Here is a 19396-nt window from a genome sequence, read left to right as displayed (position 1 = left end):
ATACTTGAATGAGTCTAAGACAGAGGTCTGCAATGCCAGTCTTCAAGTGCAACTGTCTTGCAACTTTTGATGTATCCCTGCTCCAAAACACCTGAACCAAAAGGCTGAATTACCTCCTTGGCATATGAGCAAACTCTTCAAAGGCCTGATGATGAACCCTTCAGGGATGCCTCCAGAAGTTGCTTTACAGTGGCTCTCAAWGCCAAGAGTTTCAGACCCTTGGTCTGAGGGTAAGTGCAAGTGTACTGACTGAAGAAAACTCCCATTTTTTGGGAGCAATTGTATAAAAAAAAATGTTTAAAGAACTATGAAAAAGCCCTGCTGGAAAACACACTTTTGAAAGGAACTTAATCTCCAAGGTGGCAAAATGTAAAGATATGATGAGTCAGATAAACGATCAATATTCAGTCATCAGCCAATCAAGCTTTAATTTCAGTTGGCTTGTGAATAAAAACATAGGTATGCATTCCTTTTCCCTTCAGAATACCCTGCGCGACTTTGCAGTGAGATGTGAGTCATGCCATTTTATGATGCTTTGCTGCACCATTTACGCCGACTCGCTTCAGGTGGCGACACACTCACCTGTGGTGTTCTGCTCTTTTCTGCCGCTCACACAGCCAGGCAGACACAGAGACAAGTGTTGCTGTGGAGTGAAAAGCAAGTATTCAAGAGGCAGTAATGGGGGACTCTTCTGTGGAGAGTAAGATTTCTCTAAAAAGACAAAACGTTGAACACTTATAGGCCAGTCAGGATACACATTTGGGGGGGAAGGGAAAAAAAAAACAAAAAACAACCTGGAGTATTCGAGAAGCTTGCCTCGGAACTGCAAACAAGGTCAGGCAGCTCAAATGAGAGAGCTGGCAGCGTAACCACAAGGCCGACAGAGAGGGCAGGTCTGATCAGCAAGAGGGAGAAAGAGAGGAAGCTGTAAACAAGGGAGCTGTAAACAAAAAAAAGAGGGGGGACAGCGTAAAGACTAACCGTTGCACAAGTTGTTTTTTTTTTTTGTTTGTTTGTTTTTGAGATATCATCTTATTTTTTTTTAGACTTTTTTTTTTGTCCTCTGAGATTCCAAGCTATGGTTTGTCGCTATAACACTCCTAATGTTAATGACACTAACTGTTTCCAATAGCTATTTTAACATCCTTAAAATAATTTGCAGTTTTTGTTTTTTTTAATCAGTCCTGTAAACTAGAGCACATTATCTTCAAGACATTTGCTTTAAAAAAAAAAAAAAAACATCTTTTGGTAATTGTTCATGTGTGCGCGAGCGTAAGCAGCTGCAGCTTTAGATAAACTTAATCTATACCACACAGAAAACAGATTTACTTCCATCCACTTTGACTCGGCTAATGTAAACCCTTTGAATGGTCCCAAGACTCGTCATAATTACCCGTCCCTCTGTGACAATATCGGGAAAACAAAATGCCTGAGTTAAAACCCTCACTTAAGCTAATTTGTCTTAACAGAGCTGGTGATGAAGAGCATCTCAAAATTAATTCAAAAGGAAGACGCATGCTGCTGTAGCACAGAAACTCAGATTGGGTTTGCTGGAATAAGTTATTAAAAACCACACGAACGGAAATGTTTATTTTGATGAAGTAAATGAATGCGCAGACAAGAGCAGGTTGTACATGAAAGTGTTTAAACGTTACTATGTGTTGCTGTTATTTTTGGAGCTGGCATTTTTGTTCCAATCGCTAAATCCGTGATGATGCAACTGACTGTCATCTTCTCAAACGGAAATGTTTATTTGCTGTTGCCAGTCGGAGTTATGTGAATCTTTTCTGATAAGTTTAAGGAAACAGAATTTTTTTTTTTTTTCCTCCCAGTCCTGTTAGGAAAATCTCCCATGTAAATAGGTCAAAGATTCAGTCTGTAGAATATCTGCTTGGACCTCCTGAAGGTAAGTTAAATCTTTTAAGTAAAACGTCTTGCAAGAATATTCATACTCTTTAAACTTTAAAAAAATATATATAAAATATATTTTGACGTTTTTCAACCACAACTTCAATAGATTTTATTCCTATTAAGTTGTTTTTTTTAATAAAAAATATAATATTCTTCCAGTGTTCCATTTGCTCCATCAATTTAATCACATTTACTTCAATAGGAGAAAAAAAAAAAACATCCTCTCCTCTCAGCACGATGCTTGTGGGTATGGTGTGTTCAGAAAGCAGTTCTAGTTTTTCAACTACRATTTTGCACGTAATGGCCCCTTTCTACTTGCACCGACTCTGTGAGGTTCGACTTGGTTCTATGACATTATAAAGGTTTTCTGCTCATGATGGCAGCCAGTCTACTTTTTTGAGAACTTTGATTCGGTTCCAAGTTTGGTGGGTTGAAAGCGCAACGTCAGCAGACCAATCCACCACGTTAAAATAGTTATCAAAGAAGTAGCTGGTCTTAAACCTTACGTGTCTAATTTCTGAGTCTGCACATCTAACTGTATCCTTACTACGCACATTTTTAAATTATTATTTTTTTTTTCCTGGAGGTGTTTAATGTAGAATAAGATCGTCATTTTACCTCACAAATGAATTCTATCAGCACTAACGACAATAAACAAACATTTTACCCCCCCCCGTGATAATAATATATGAACATAAAACCAAGGCAATGAAATTCTAAAACGTATACATCCTTAGGCAATATTATCTAATAGCTTTCCATTTATCAGCATGAAATTTAGTCACATCGATTGCATCCATAGGGTTTGTATTGTATCCAAATTAGAGCTATTATTGCACCAAAGGCTGCAGATTCTAATGGTCTGTGGCTTTATTGGCACATTAAAACATCATCAGTATGAACAGTGTGCTTCACAAATAAATCACTCCATGCTGGAAGTCTCAACTGTTTTTGTGTAACATAGTCCAAAAAGAACTCTACTTCTCACTGCTGAAATCAAATTTGTACCTACTACGATGGGAAATTTGCACCACTTCAAAACTAATAAGACAACTCCCTTTTATTTATTTATTTATTTTTTTCCTTGACACAAGCCTGTTGAAGCTCCAACATTTCTCGGAGAGCTCCCACATTTTTTCTCTCACACACCTGCTGGCTCAAAGGGTCGGGGGCTGACAAGTTAATGCAGTTCAGGTGTTGTAATTGAAGTTTGCCACCAGCTGGTTGCGGTGTAGCTTGGCAGGGTACAGAGGCGAGGAGCCGGCAATCGGGCTGAACAGGTGATGGTGCTTCAGTGCTGCTGGCCTCGGCTCACAACAAGCCCCCTTGTTTGTGGAGAGCCACTTGTGCCTACAGGCTTTGCGGGCAACATAATGGCTCTAGCATTAAAATAAAAAGAAAAGAACGAGCACTTCATTGAATATTAATTTGAATCTGAATGTGCTCTAAAGAAGGAAAACCAACTAACCACTTTAGCATTGGCTATTTGAACATTGAAATTAGAAAGAAAGCAGAGACAAAGACCCAAATGGTATTTTTTGTTTTTTTGAACAAACACGGTCTATGCTGGCTGGCTGTGGTTCCCAATATTCACTTAGCCTAATGCAAACCACCCACACTCTGAAATCCAAACTAGGTATGCTGCAGTCAAGACTGGTTTTCATTCACGCTCTATTTCAAACTTTACAGTAGCTCTCTGTCGGAACTGCTTGCCGTATTGGCTGGTGTCTTTGATCATCGATTAAAAGCTGCTGCTGTTTCTTATCTTGCCATTTATGCTGGCATTATGAAAATAATGTTATATGGGTCTAAACCTGAGCAAATGAAGATTTTATTTTAAAAAAAGTTAGGCTATGTCTTCAAAGAAAGGCACCATGGTTATGAATACGGCATGTTCGTTGAGGGTATAGAGCAGGGGTCCCCAAGCTACGGCCCGCGGCCGTTTCCGGCCCGCCTCATTTGGTCCGGCCCCATGAACAATACCAGAGAGCGTTCAGATTTTTTTTCATATATTGTATTTTCTGGTTTATATGTGGATTTTTCTCCAATCACCAGGGGGCTCTTTAGCAGGAAGTGTGTCCTGTAAACTGTGGGTGTTTTGTTTTGCATGGCGCATTGCTGCCRKCTGTTGGACATTTAGGGAACTGCTTGACTTTTATGTTATTTAATCAGTATGGTTGTTTGCTAGCGGTAGAGCAGATGAACACACGTTTGTTATGAACGCCGCATTCCAGGTCGAGTTCTTCGAAGCAATGCCTGTAAGTAGCAATTTATACTTAAAAACGAGCTTTTATGTTAACATATGATAATAAAAGTAACTTGTTTATTGAATTAGTTTTGGAAAATGCCTGTGGGCGATTTGATTATGTGCTACGTCATTGCTAACTATCAATCAATCAATCAATCAAATTTTATTTGTATAGCACATTTCAGCAGCAAGGCATTTCAAAGTGCTTTACATAATTAAAATAAAAACAGAAATAAACAGTGAGAAAGAGAGAGAGATTAAAAAAAAACATTACATCATTAAAATGTCGAAAAGAAATAAAAAGAAATTAAAAACATTAATGACATAAAAACATGGAAGACATCAAAACCCGCACTCTAACCCTAATTTAGCCATAAGCAACTCTAAACAGGTGGGTTTTAAGTTGAGATTTAAAAGCACCCAGTGTTTCAGCTGTTTTACAGTTTTCTGGAAGTTTGTTCCAAATCTGTGGTGCATAGAAACTGAATGCTGCTTCTCCTCGTCTGGTAAACTAGCAGGCTGCTAAGATTTCTTAGGTCGTTATGTAGCCTTGCAGCTCATAGCATTATGAGGTAGCTGTTGTATCAGTTGTACTTCTAATGTATCTGTAAGCTGCTCTGAGCTCATCCTGAGTTGTTTGTGTTTTGACAATTTCACTCCATTCTACATAGAAATAAAGGAAGAACTAATTAATCCTGACTCGTGTGAAGGAGTTTGGCTGATGGTTAGTTTTGGTACAAGACACCATAGCGAGACCATTACAAAGTGAATCATTGGAAGTCAAAATTGGAAATAAAAGAACGCGCCCATTAAAACGGAATTAGGTTTTAATAGGGAATTGAAATTTGAGAATGCTGTTGAGATTATTGAGGGGAAATGCTAATTAACAGTTTTTAAATATTACTGGGATCATGATAATTTTAGGTATAGATATTAGGATCCAGTAGATGGCAGTAGTGCAACAATAATGGATGCAAGCTGCTGTTGAAATCTAAAGAAGAAGAAGAAGGCGGCGCCCGTTTTCATTTAGCACATGCTAGTAGCAACACGAAGGATCAGCACTTCTACTGTTACAGTTACCGTTCKGAAACTACCGTAATCAGTTCAGTTAAATCTAAACTTGGCAACTTTTCTTTTTCAACGTAATAAATGTGATATTCAATTGACCTGTTATGACTAAAATGTTGGGTGTCCGCCTCCCTCTGCTGCTGCTGCATCGCATAATGCATAATGTTATATGGGTCTAAACCTGAGCAAATGAAGATTTTATTTAAAAAAAAGTTAGGCTATGTCTTCAAAGAAAGGCACCATGGTTATGAATACGGTATGTTCGTTGGGGGTTTAAGCAGGGGTCCCCAAACCCCTGCTTAAAACCTGGAGCGGCAGAGATATCTGAGGCTTAGATGTGTATGTTTACTGGTTAAAAAAAATAAAAACTTTGGGGTTGTGGTTTATAGTCCAGTTCGGCTGATGGTTAGGAAAATACGGACTATAATCCTTCCTGGATTTTTTTCTGTGAAGAACCCAAAGAGGGTTATTTGATTGTGCTTTCTGGAAAACAATACATTTTTACATTTAGGCATTCCTGCAATCGTCACACCTTTTCTGTTACAAACTGACTCCGGCCCCCCACCAGAGAAGGGAAAAGTTATGTGGCCCTCACAGGAAAAAGTTTGGGGACCATTGGTCTAGAGTGTTTAAATGCTTCTTACTCCATCATGAAAGGGTTTTTTTTTTTCCTTTTTTTGTTCCTATATCAATCGGTCAACTGACTGACTGGAAAGAAAATATTAATGCTCCATAAGTGTCTCCATGTGGTCCTGGGTGAATCTTCACCCTCCCAACAGTACAATGTAGTGAGATTATTCAATGTCACCGTTGTGCCATGGTTGATTTTATAGTTGGTAAAGCAAAAATTAAGTCAAATGAAAGGGCCTTACACATTTAAGTTAAATGAGAACTACTAAGATAATCTCAAACACATTTCTTATCCAACTATTCTGAGGTGACGTTGTACAACACCAGGGGATATTGTAATATTGAACACTTGGTTTTGACATTGTTTTTGATTAATCCAGTTAGATTCCTCGGCCAGGAGGGCATGAGGAACATGAGAGAGAAAAAAAACAAAAACAAGACGCATTACTACGTAGCACTAAAGGAAGAAAAGCTGAAGGGCGAGCAGCTCGGATTCACTTGTTACAGAACAAACTGTTGTAACTGCCAGCAACTTCTGCATCTCGCAGAAAATTTGAAATCGATCACTGCATTTAAACACCGTGGCACTTTGGTGCTGGTGGGTGAAGACCAGCACCTTATATGCTTCCTTAACAGAAACAGCGGCACAGCAAGCATTTAGGAGCAGCAGACTTCTGTTGAAAGACAAGTCAATAAACAGTTACTTGGGGTGGCACGGTTGTTTGTCAAATGCAATTACAGAATAAATAAAAAAAAAAAGTCTTGAAACCAAAGTCATCTAGTTCAAACCATATAGATATTGTAATAAAAGGTAAACATAAATGAATATAAGACACAAAAGGAGACAGAATAGAGAGCTCTTACAAACGCATGAATGGAAGAGAGACATTCCACAAGAAAAATATATACGCTTAAGAGCTAACCTCAAGATTGCACCTTGATGCCCTTTTTCAAAAGACCTTTATGTGTAGAAGCAGCAGCTAATAGTCCTGAATTAGTCGCATGATAAGACAGAAGACGCCTCACAGCTAACAAAATGTTGAAAAGGAGGTTAAAGCCAAAGAGCCTTACAGGCAGCTGTGGGAGAAACCATTGGGCTATTGAATTTTACATTTTCACACTTAAATATTAAATGTAATTAACATTTTATTATTGAAAATGATGCCGTTGTATTCAATGATTGTCAGTCTTGAAAAGTTAGAGGACATTTATCCAGTGGTGGAGTCAAACAATTTTCTTAGGTTGGCACCAGAGCCAGTTTGGACCACACATGCATATTTTCCAATTAATTCACTAAAGATGGGAGTATACATCAGTCTTTATAAATGTATGATGTGTAAGCGTATTTTAATGCTCCCCCCAACTGTTCTGGAGTGGAACTGCTGGGGTGGACAGTGATTGGCCACCCGATGGCCTTGCCCCTACACGTATCATCATTTTTCAGACTTTTCCTTTTCGATTGGGCTCCAGGTTTAAACTTTCAAATATTATACTTATTTCCACATCCAAAAAAATATGTAACAAAGCATGAGAGACAGAAACTACAGTAAAATGCAGTCTAGATTGCAACCAAAAGTAATTGACCCTGTTTGTGGAACAAAACACTTGGTATTAAATGTATAAAACAACGTATAAAAAGTCTGTCACTTGAATGTAAGCTCACAATACGAAGATTTACATAGTGAATTGTCAAGTGAGGAAAAAAAAAATCCTCGGAGGAATGTTTTCTGAGAGAAGCATCCTGGAGAGCCAAAAGTCTAGCACTCTAGCCAAGAATTTAAAAGCACTCTATGGTGAATGAGTCTTCCTGGAATGTGCCACAGTGATGAATATCCACTTCTGACAAAAGCTGTAATTAAAAAAAAATAAAAAATTCTGGCATCATCCCGGTAGATGTTGTGATCTCTGCTTTAGTTATAATCTGCAATGACCAGCGATTGGAAGCAGCAGAACTTCTCAATTTTAAACAATCGGTGCTTTTACTCATGAGGGTTTTTAACTAAACATGGCTATTAAGATGATTCAGCAATCTTCAGTTTTACTAATCTTACCCATTTCTTCTTCATAGCCGAATCTTTCAAAAAAGGGAGAGTGTTCACTCCAGTTTTTATGTTTCCATTAAGTGGCCATATATTTATGAAATTTATTCCTTTAGAAATATCTATCTTTATTATCAGGAAAACAATTTGTTTTAAGCCTATGATAAGACATAGGTTTTTAGTCTGTGTGTACCATAGACAGTTTCACCCAGAAGTCCAAGACTCCGGATCGTCATCCTTTTATGGTTGTGCCATTTTCTTTAGGATAACTGTTTAAACATAGATTTTCTTGTAAAAAAAAGGTGGTTTGAAATTACAGGCTGTGCAGTGGAAAGGAAAAACTGAATGCAATATTATCTACATCTCAGTAATAAAATGTGTTTTATTACTAGTTCTATATATATTTTTTTATTACATTGTACAGTGATATATGTTGAGCGTAGAAAGATGATTTTGTCTTTTGATTCCAAGCTCTTTCTTTTTTAATAAATCAGAGACAAAAACGTCTGGGCATGTCATCTCTTACAAATGATGTCTGCATTGCAGTATGCGATGTCAACGTGGCCTTCGTTTGTGTCTCTGGAGAACTTACTAGACTTTTAAAAAGGAAATATAAATATCAGATTTTTTTCGTATCAAATTCTAGAGGGACGGCAGACTGGGATTCTTATTTTGTGAAAAGTGAAGAATATGTTCGGTGTGAGGAATTGTACAAGCTGCTAAATCAGCTTGTATATGATTAAATCTTGGGAATTAATCAAAAACAGCCACGTTTGCTACTTTCGATGGTTCTCATTAATTTTCCCGTATTATTTTTGACTCAGAAATAATGAAAAAGAAACTCTGCATATGAAATTTTTTTAAAAACAGTGTTTCTTTTAAGATGATAAAATATGGGTTACTGTGATAACAAGAAAGCTAGAGATGTGCTAACCTCTGAGCCTCTCTGTTCACAGTTACGCTCCGTGCACCAAATGCAGTGCAGAGAAGGCTTCCAGGTATTTGACAGAGAAAACGGGTTGAACATTTGAAGTGTTTCATTATCTATAACCAAAAAAAAAAGTGAGAGAAAGCTTGTTAGGGAGTTTTTCTGTGGAATATTAGCTTTCCTTCCATTAGTGCTTGTAATAGTCCTTTAAGTGCCGAGTTCGCGGCCCAATCATCTGACACTTAAAACTAATCAGCTGCCTCATACAATCCATCAACCTTTTCCAGAGGCCTTTAGGTGATGGAGTAATTGGCTGTGGTTCACTTTTCTTTCAGGAGAGAGATGTTGGTTCCTCTTTGTTAAGCACGTCCGCTTCCCTCTCGGGGGTATTTTTGGTTTAGGTACCGAAACACCCAGTGACATTTCCACTGCAGTGTGGTGACTTTGCTTTGCAGTGAGCGCCAACTGTCATCTTGAGCAGATCCAAATAATTGATTGGCTCATTATCCCGACGGCATATTTTCTCAGTTTGAGCCTTAACGTTATTTGGTCGCAATAAGCCATTATTTCACCGGGGGTTTCATTGCTGAATTAATTTGCGAGCGCTCACCAATTTCATAACTAACATACTGCACTGCTGATTTTGCTCCCTAATTCAATGACGGCTTCGAGAGCGGCTGAGTCAAAAGTGCGGGTATAAATGTTGGTTATGTCAGGCTGGATGACCTACCCTGAGGGGTTTTGGGGGCTTTTTACATTGCAGATCCTGAACATTTTATTCAACGTTTATCAATCAGATTGTACGGATTTGAGACGTTCATTCAGTCTACATCGATATTGTACCCTAACAAAGTGAGCACTGTTCAACACGTTGAGTATATTCTCTAAAAGCAAAAAGAAATCAAATATGCAATTGCTCCACCTACATCTTCACTGCACCGAGATCTCTAGCTGATTCTAATCACCGTCAGCAGCTGACCTTCTTCCTTGAAGTGACAAAATGTAGGAGGACCTGAGCTGACCCGTCTCGTCGAGAACAATAAGTGTGGACAGGAAATTCACGGCGAACAAGTTTTTCAGGAGGCAGCCGAAAGGGCACCGGCTTGTTCTGGAAGGGTGGGGGAGGGGGATGCACGCGTCCACACATAGCTCATGAATGTCAAACCCTTGGAGCCTTGCCTATTCACTGCTTGATAATTGGTCATCTATCCACCCTCCTGTGATCGCCAGTTTAGTTCCAGCTCCGTGGCTCGGTCATTTATTTCTGGTCCCATTGCTGCTGCTTGTTTGTTTCCAGTTGTGTAGTCAGCTGTTTACTTCTGGTTCTATGATCAGAAAGTCATTTCTGGTGTCGCAGTCAGTGCTTTATGACTGGTTTCGAGGAGTTTGCTGCGGTTTGGTGGTGCTGTAGCAATTTTCTGCCTGATTTTACAAATTTACTGTAAACCTAACCTAATATTAAGGGGGAAAAAAAAAAAAAGAAAAAACATGTTTTGGTATTAACTTCCAAAGCTTTTGCTTTGAAATCCTAGCATATTTCCTCAAAAATGCCAGATCCCCAAACAGTGAAATGAAAACATTTAACATTTACAATGTTTTCATCATTTTTAAAAATATATAGATATATATTTTATTTTTTCATTTATTAATTCTACATTTGGAGCTGGCACAATAGGGGTGTAAATTCGGCTTGAGTGGAACGTCTTCATTCGGAATATTGAATGGAGCCCAGGGTGCTCAGCGGGATCATAGCAGGATGAGTCAACTCTGCGCATGCACACAGTGAGAGAGGAGTAAGTAGCGGCTTACATATTGATTGGAAATTGTGTTGATCTGGAGATCTATGTGAGCAATATCCCAAAGCCCTTTCAGGAATTCTGTCAAGAATACATTTCAAGCTGCTAGGTTTTGTTGTGGTAGCCGAACTCTGGGAGTCGTCAGATCGTTGCAGAATGCAGCTTTAAAATATGTAGCATAACTTTAAAAACATGTGGCGGTTCGAGCGTTGTCAATTTTTAATGCACTCAAGTTTTTTTTTGTTTTTTTTCTTGGTTATTGCGTCTTCAATTGTGTCTTTCCGATTTTGTTTTGTCTTAGATTTATTGTTTCTTTAATGGCCAAATTGCTTTAAACTTAAAATATCCTCATAGGCTTTTGCCGTAAAGATGTGACAAAAGTGGCATATTTACAACTTTTGTMTTACGGATTTGCTTMGCTGCTTTAATAGTAACATTTTTATATGYTTCTTACTTTCTTTACTATCCACCTCTTTGTGCATGGCGGTAAAATGAATTTWTGTGCCTTTTTTGTAGCAGTTCTAGTTGCTTTAACCTATTTATTTCTTGTTCTCATTTTAGATATGAAGTTTATGCCGATGGTTACTTTTTAACCATCTCCTTTCCAMTGRAGAACRACGCACTGTATTCCTATTTGGTGTTGAGCCTTTTAAATGAATTATCTCACCTCTTTCATAATGGGGAACACCCAGTAGCTAAATGCTAAGTAAGTTGAACACCACAAAAAATCTCAAAAACTGTTGACATCTTCTTCAACTTTTTATCATATTTGTAATTTCTTGTGTGACACTTACACCCTTTTAAGTCTTCCTCAGTTGTAGTTTTCAGTTTGCTTCTTTTCCTCGATTCTTACTTGATTTCTTATTTAGTTTCTCCAGCTTGATTTTTCACAGCCACCTTAGTAAATATGCTGTGAAGATTTCGTATGTTCTTTGCTCGAGCTTTTGTCCTTGTTCCATTGTGAGGTGACATTAAGGTCTTGCATTGCTCAGTTTTACCTTGGATTGCCTGCTTATGCACTGCCCTTCATTTTATTAAAAATATTTTTCATTATCCAGCTTCATCTGCCTGCCTGCCTCTTTCAGTCGTGTTTGCATTCGGACTCGCCTCGGCTCAATAATTCAGACATTCTCGGAGCCCGAATAACAAGGAATTTCTTTGTGCTTGAAAGTTGTGCCAAATAGCAGAAAACCTTAAGTATTAATGTCTGAAATAAGTTGTAACCGGTGCATAAATTTTATACTTACTCATGTTATAAATGTAGAAAATCTAATAGCCTCAATTTTCACTTGCACAGGATTACACAGCTAACCCTACAACAAACTACAGCTGGCTTTTAGTGTGCATAAATATTCAGGGGAAATTAAATTCATGCTTTTTTTTTTAGTTTTTAATTTAGAAGTGAGTTAAATGGCATACAGCAGTGTTCACTGTTTATAAAGTCCCTTAGAATTTTTTTTCGACAAATAGTCAAGCTCTGGTTAGTAATATGCAGGTTGATTAAAGGGAAATCTGTTTTTTTCCACAGTTAATTAAATGCATGAAAACTGAACTAACCCCACTTGTAGTCTATAAACACTCAAAAGAAACCTACAGCCCAAATTTCCTTTTTTGTGTGTTACCATCGTTACAATAACAAAACTCCAAATTAGCAAAGAAAAAAAAAATGTAATCACCTGGTCAGTATTAACCTATATGTTGCACTTTGACATGATTTTTTTCCCCTCTGCTTTTAAATGATTTTTCTTTGGAAGTTTTCTAACAAAAATCAAAACAGCTGACAAAAAAAAAAGAGTTGAGAGTTAGTACCAAACAGGAAAATCCCGATCTGCCCATGTTTATGTTTGTACTGTTTTTGTTTGTTTGTCTCCCAATCATGCTTGTGTTTAATATTTCTCACATGCCAATTCCTTTTAAAGGATAAAAAACTGTTTGCAAAATGCAAAATGCCTGACATGGTTTTGATTGTAATTTGAAAAGCATAAATTATTTCTCCATTTAGAAAAATATAACTCAAGGAACTATGAACATGGTTTGTACATAGAGCCTCGATCATTTATAGAAAAAAACGGGACTCTTAATCAGTTGATGTTTATCTATTTATGTATATATTTTCTTTCAGACTCTGAGGCGTCAAGGGTAACACTTTTCCTCCCTACGGTAAGAAAAATATGCCATTCACCTTGCTCAGACGTTTTGAGGACAGCACAATATTTGATGCCAAATTGCATAATTTGTCTTGACGTTTTGCTTTTGTGTGCTCCCTCTTGAGTTTTGCTTCTGCTGTTGACGTGGATAAAATTACCAAATGCTAAATGGGAGGGAAATATTTGCTCGAGCTCACTGAAACTGTTGCTTTTCTAAGGTCAGAGAGCTCAGTCAGTTTTGTCTGGGTAAAAATTAGGGCCCTCTGTATCATGAAAATGAAATTGACAGGAAATTCACCCGCTAATGAAACAGACAAAGGATCTAATCACTTGTTATCTAAAATGTCACCCACGGTGATAAAAAAAAAAAAAAAGAAATGCCGTCCATCTTTGCTTTCCCGTTTTCTTTCGGCTATAATGAAGTCTCTCTCGTTCTGTCGAGTGATCTCACTTTARAACAGATTTTTTTTCCCCCTTCCTAATTAGACTTCACACCCTCTCTCTGTCTATCTCGTCTAATTAAAGGTTTCTCATTCTTCCTGTCACACCGTGTCTACTACTCATTAAATAAAGGTCTCACTCTTTTTTGCATCATATCTTGGCTAAATAAATCCTACAGTATTCACATCTGTTTTAAGTGAGAAAATCCAAACTTGAACTGTACCCTCTCTCTCTCCTGCTTCTTTTTTTTTTTCTCCTTCAGAAATTCTAGCCGTTTCCTCAACACACCTCTCACCTCTGTTCCCATCTGAAAGCGGTTTTCTAGATTGTTTATTTCCCAGCTCCAACTTTTTCTTCCTTTTCTTTTTTTTTTTTTTTCATAGCCGATTCCTTTAGATGTTTCAGATCTCAACATCTCGTCTGTTTTCTGTAACGCAGCTGAATGTTCTGGTTGCCTCTGAGGAGGTCTTCCTTTTGTTGCCCCAGCCATATGGGACGCAAATCTGTTCAACAAAGAAAGCTGAAGCYCTACATTGTTCTCCAAAGTTCTTGTTTTTTTTTTTCCCTTTCACTGCTACATAGTAAATTGAAGGCATTTTTCTGACAGCGTTACATGACATGGAATCGTGTAGTTGCGACAATTTCCTGCTGAGTTAGCTTATTTAGTTCAGCTAAGCAAAATGGAGAATAATGAAAAATAAACAAATATTGATATATGCATGTCAATGTATTTAAAATAAAAATATCGGGGTAATATCTGACGCCAGTGAGGTTTTTACTGGCTGGTATTGATTTCTAGTTTCATTTAGGGTCTTATATGAAAATTCTGATTAGGAATAATTCACATTCCCTGACTAACAGAAAATGAATGAAGGGTAAGATTATCCCCTATTTATAAACCGTAGGAGGTCTGTAAACTTTACATGCTTTTTGTTAAGCTCAGAAAAGTGCATCAGTTGCAGTTACGTGACCTGAAAATGTTGGCTGTTCTAAGGCTTTATGTGTTTAATAGATAGAAAATATTTTTGATTTTTCAGAATTTGACTTGTCAATCACTGATCAGTGCCAATCTGTGGAGAAATAGCTCATTCTAATTTTTGGCTGAATGATTAGTGCAATTCAAATTACACTGCACAATCATCAGTTTTCATGTAAGAATCTATAAACATGATTTAAAAGGGGCAATTTAAAGACACAGTGAAACRGCACAATCAACAGCACAAGCTCTTAAACACAACACTTGACATGCAAAAAAAAAAGAGATTGAAGAACAAGCATGCAAGAAATAAGCATGCACACATTTGTGTGGTATTATTACAATTAAGAAATAAAAAATAAACAAATCCGATATTTTTGATCAGCACTGATTTGTGCCTCTCCAATTATGCTGCATTTTTGGTTTATATATTTCCACAAAACTCTGCACTTTTTCAGATCCCATTTTTCCTGACAGTAGAAATATATAAAGACTTTCTACAATAAAATTATGGACAGTTGAGAGTTAGTCATTTATCCAATAGGAAATCATTACATGCATATTTCAGAAATTATGAAGCAACACAATGCTGAAGTAGCCCTTAAATGTCTCGTAAAACGTTACTTCTTGCATTTTAACTTTTGAACCAACTTGAATCGATTCCATTTCAAGGCATATAAAAGTCAGACTTGTCAAATCTGGGCTGGATTATTGTACATTGAGTAAAAAAATGTCTAAATGACAATTTATGACGTGTGATACAGTTACTCTGTCAAAACTTAAAATGTCGCTGGAACATCATGTACTACAATAAAATTTTTATGATGACTCTTTGTTCACTCAGACTGTCTGCTTCAGGTTTTCACAATGGATGCTTACATGTGAAGGSAGTTTAAAGAATCTGGCATTTATGCAATCACATAAATAAAGAGAGAGGAAAAACAGAAACTTGACATTTCTTTCACAGGAAAAAAAAAATTGTGAAAAGCATAAAGAAGTTGTGAGGATTATAAAAAAAAAAAAAACACCATGGCTCTACCGGGTTAGAGCCTTTATTAGTTAAGGCTGAAATTGTGCTGTAAAAGCTTCAAAAAAAATTGTTGAATGCTCACGAACCCGACAGGCAGGTGTTTGGAGCGTGGGAGGAAGCCCAGATACCATGACAAACCCACATAGAAAGGCTCCAGCTTGGATAAGGACTCGCAACCTCCTGACTTTAATGCAAGCAAAGAAGCCAATGAGTTTCATTTGACAGCAGCATATTTGCTTGCTTCTGGTAATGTAAAGACAAGGGCCAAAAGAGTTCCCTGCTTATTTACTCTGGAGCAAATCCCCATGTTTCTCCGTCATGCTGTGCGGGTGTAAGAGGACGCTGGGGACGGGAGGGCGAGAGGCGGGGTTGTGTTTTATAGTGCAGTCAAGATGTAATGTTAGGCTGTGGCACCTGCTCACATCCTCTCACCTTGCTGTTTATCTCCTACTGAGCAGCAAATATTCCAGGAAAGTTCTGCAGTCTGCCTGACTGTCAAGTGAAAAAGTGGAACTTTTACATTCCTCCCCGAAAGATTTATCCTGGACTCGAGATTAATTTGCCAGCAGCCAGTACGTGTGATATTAGGTTCCCGGTTGACTTTGTTGAGCCTGCATCAAAGACGAGTTTGTGTGATGGAAGATTTGAAAARCGTATACATTTTCCTGTTGAGCTGCTCGTGGAGATACTCCCAACAAAGAGCCAAATACAAGCTGGGAGAGCTGAAAGTTGAACAGTTGGAGATGGCCGTCTCCAAACACTGGCAGTGGTGGCAGCTAATCAGTTTTGGGGGAAAAAAAAAAAAAAAATCAAGATCCAGTTGACTGAAAGCATTTCTGAAAAACGAGGGGAGGAATTTCGAAGTCGTATGTGTGCTTTGGCAATCCGCCGATAATAAATGGCTCAAACACTGTGTTTAAGGGACTCTTAGAACATAGAGGAAAGACGAGCGGCACGCGGGAAAATTTTCACCACAAGATCTGYTTTGTTTACAAAGATTTCAGTGTTTTGCTTGGATTCACTTGTCTTCCAAATGAGCCTAAAAGTTTGTCAAAGAGGCAACGCGTCCTGCAATAAAGACGTGTTGTTATTGTTTTTTTTTTCCCCTAAGTAAGAAGACGACATATGGAAAATTGCTGATTTTGTTGCTGCATACCCAAGCCTCTATTTGTCAGTCAAAGCAAAAAAAAATACTGTCTTTTTCTAACCACAAGCCATAAATAAGTATGGTCTTGGAAGTTTTCTTAGCCTTCTTTGTGAACACAACCCTTTGCATATGAGATGAGAGTACAATATGTGTTTTTAATGTTTGCAGCACATTCAGTTTAACTCTTTTGAACACAGGATCAAAACTGTGGCTATAGGTAATATATGGCAACAAGACCTATAAAAAAAAAAACAACTTCAAACTCTCAATCAGCGATTATTGGAAAATGTGAGTGCATTATTTCAGTCTGACTGCATTTGCTGTGATATGTGCAGATAATGATGCACTAGACTTAAATCAATGTGTCARCCAGCATGCTCAGCACCTTGCTGTGCTTTGCTTTTTCGCTTTGAAAACTTCCCTCACCAGCAGCTTTTGAAAAACAATGTTGCCTCTTCCACAGTAAAGCCAAAACTGTCAGTACAGGCACAGAAAGCTGTGTACATTGGGCTCCTTTATTCCTTAAACTGAAGTTGTTCCAAATGTTGTTGAACACCATCCAGTGGACATAGCTCAAAAAATTCAAGTGAAGATCAACATACTTACACTTTTTTTTTTCTTTTTTTTTTTTTTTGGAGCAGGGGCGGTGGGGGTTATCGGAGGCAAACATGTGGATWCTTTGGGGTCTTTTATTGGATTGAATAGTCAGCCTCCACAATCGTATCCCAGCCATTTCAGACACACTCACAGCATTTCTAGAAACTCTCAAGCTCCATCTGGTGTAATGAGTCATAAGACATGTACATTTTAAGGGGGGGGTCATACAAAATAAGAAAGGGCACAACAGGTAACCCTTCGAAGAATTTGGACTCAGATTTTCAGATTTCATTTGCAACCAGCAGTTAAAAAAGATTTGCAATTGTTGGAATCTGATTTTTTTTTTTTGTTTGACACAGAGCTAAAAGTTGTCACCTTCGTTCATTTTAACATCACTGATGATGCTGTGGGAAGTTATGCCCACGACAACCTTTGACTGAATTTTTTTTTTTTTTTTTTTTTCAAAGGCGTGACATATTTAACACCGTCCTGAATCTTAAAAAATCTCTTTTCAGAGCGGCAAATATCATGTTTTTTTTATTTTTTTTTTTTAAACACTTTTCCACTCTTGAAGAAAACCTGTATTTCCCCCTGTGCTCTTACAGACGGAAGCCATTGCTCTCTTTCTCTGGCCATCACACTAACAGACAAGAAGATTTGACAAGCATGGCAGGTTTCTGCCTCTCAGCCTGGAAACGGGAGGCAAGAAAGCTGCAACTTCTGAAGCCAATTACTTAAGTTTTTTTTGCCTCAATCTCTCCTCACAAGAAAGGACTGAATGAAACCTTCCCAAAGCCCTCTTATCATATGGTAATTATGTACCATGCTCCACATGCTTTTACACGCCAAGCCATCTTCACATCATTTATTTTCTTTATTTTGCAGTGCATTCTAATCTCCCCCTCGCAAGAAGCGTTCTACGGGGATCCTTCTGAAGGAATAGCTTGTTTCTGTGCAGCTCAAATGTGCCAACAGGGAACATTTACTCAGAGATTCTTTGCAGTGTTTGGGTAAGACTTTGGATGCCGGTGACAAATCAAATGCATGTCTGTGGGAGTGTGAGAGGACAGCAATACAGCCAATCATGCAAAGCTGTGCTACCTTGCTGCCAAAATGAGATTCATATCAGGAGTGAAAGGCACTTTTTTTTCTTCTTCTTCTTTTTGGAAAAAGCGACACTGAATAGGACGACTGCACGTACACAGGGTGGGGGGGGGGAAGTGACATTTAAAGAACACATATTCAAGCCAAATAATTGTGATCATGATAAAATTCTGAATGGAAATATTAAAAAGGAAGAAAAAAAAAAGAGCAGCAAGGGGAAATGCATCGACGGGGAATAAAGGCGGACCGAAGTCTGAATTGTAAATGTCTCCTTTCCATTCGGCGCAGGTCCTTATACCAGCAGGAAAAGTTCCACAGAGTGGGAACGTTTCAGACAAAGTTGGACTTTCACTTGCAGGAAAAAAAAAAAAAAAAGTCAGTCAACCAAAGATGTTTGAATTTAAAATTATACCCACAGTATTTTTTTTCTGACGTAGCGGAATAAATCCTTTGTTTGTGTAGAAGTGTAAATTTGTATTCACTCATCTTTAAACTGGTGAGGTTACTAAATGCTCGTGAGTGGGTTTTGTGTTAAAAGTGCCCGTCTCTTGTTTGAACCTCGCAGTTTAAAGGAAGCTCTCTGGTGTTTGCAGCTTCATAATGAGATGCTCTACCTTAAGGTCTTTGCATYTGTCAGAGGGCTTAAGTTAAAATGACCCCTTTCTTGTTCTTTTTTTTTTTCTTCTTTTTTTTTATGCGCGTTTGASTTTTTGTATGTGTGTGTTGGCGTGTTGTTAGCGTAGCCAGGAGGGATGCATTGGAATAACGGAGGAGGAAGAGGAGGTAGCTTTTCATCCATCTGTGTCTTCTACTATTGTAGCAAGCTGTCTCACATGTTTTGTGGGATTAGTTGGGAGAATTGTAGCTCTGCCTGAAGCAAGCAGCTCAAATTCATTAGGAGTGCCAAAATTATGCACTACATGTGGAGATTTGCTTGCTGATTGGCATCTAACACGTTAATCAAAAGTACACATGACTAAATGTGTTGAGTGCCCCTGTTATTTATATATCATTGGCCACTTAAGTAGAGAAATATTGCTAGTCCTGGTTTTGAACCACTTTTGCCTTAAATCTTTGTGGCAGAGATTTCAATAGGGTGTTGGAGACACTACTCCTCCATTCYGCCCCTTTYGCTTCATTTCAACATGATAGCRTCACACACTTGCTGCAGACTTGTCAGCCGCACATCCATGATGTGACTCTTCTGTTCAACYACATCCCAAAGCTCATCTGTTGGAGGACAAAGGAGTACAGCATCGTGTTCGAGAACCGAGTTCGGGATGATATGAGCTACGTGACGTGCTCCATTATTGTACTGCAAGCAGCCACAAGGG

At 38.1% G+C, this 19396-nt stretch overlaps 1 long non-coding RNA gene across 1 annotated transcript; it reads left to right on the top strand.

The window, feature by feature from the left end:
* Positions 1 to 4131: 4131 nt before the first annotated feature.
* Positions 4132 to 17962, top strand: LOC103475877 (uncharacterized). The gene is made up of 4 exons (XR_535367.1): positions 4132 to 4169; positions 12743 to 12780; positions 17564 to 17768; positions 17844 to 17962. It is a non-coding gene; the product is annotated as an uncharacterized LOC103475877 (long non-coding RNA).
* Positions 17963 to 19396: the final 1434 nt, after the last annotated feature.

The sequence above is a fragment of the Poecilia reticulata genome, linkage group LG14, assembly GCF_000633615.1.
Source record: "Poecilia reticulata strain Guanapo linkage group LG14, Guppy_female_1.0+MT, whole genome shotgun sequence".
NCBI lineage: Eukaryota > Metazoa > Chordata > Actinopteri > Cyprinodontiformes > Poeciliidae > Poecilia > Poecilia reticulata.
This window is presented reverse-complemented; position numbering and strand designations above follow the sequence as displayed.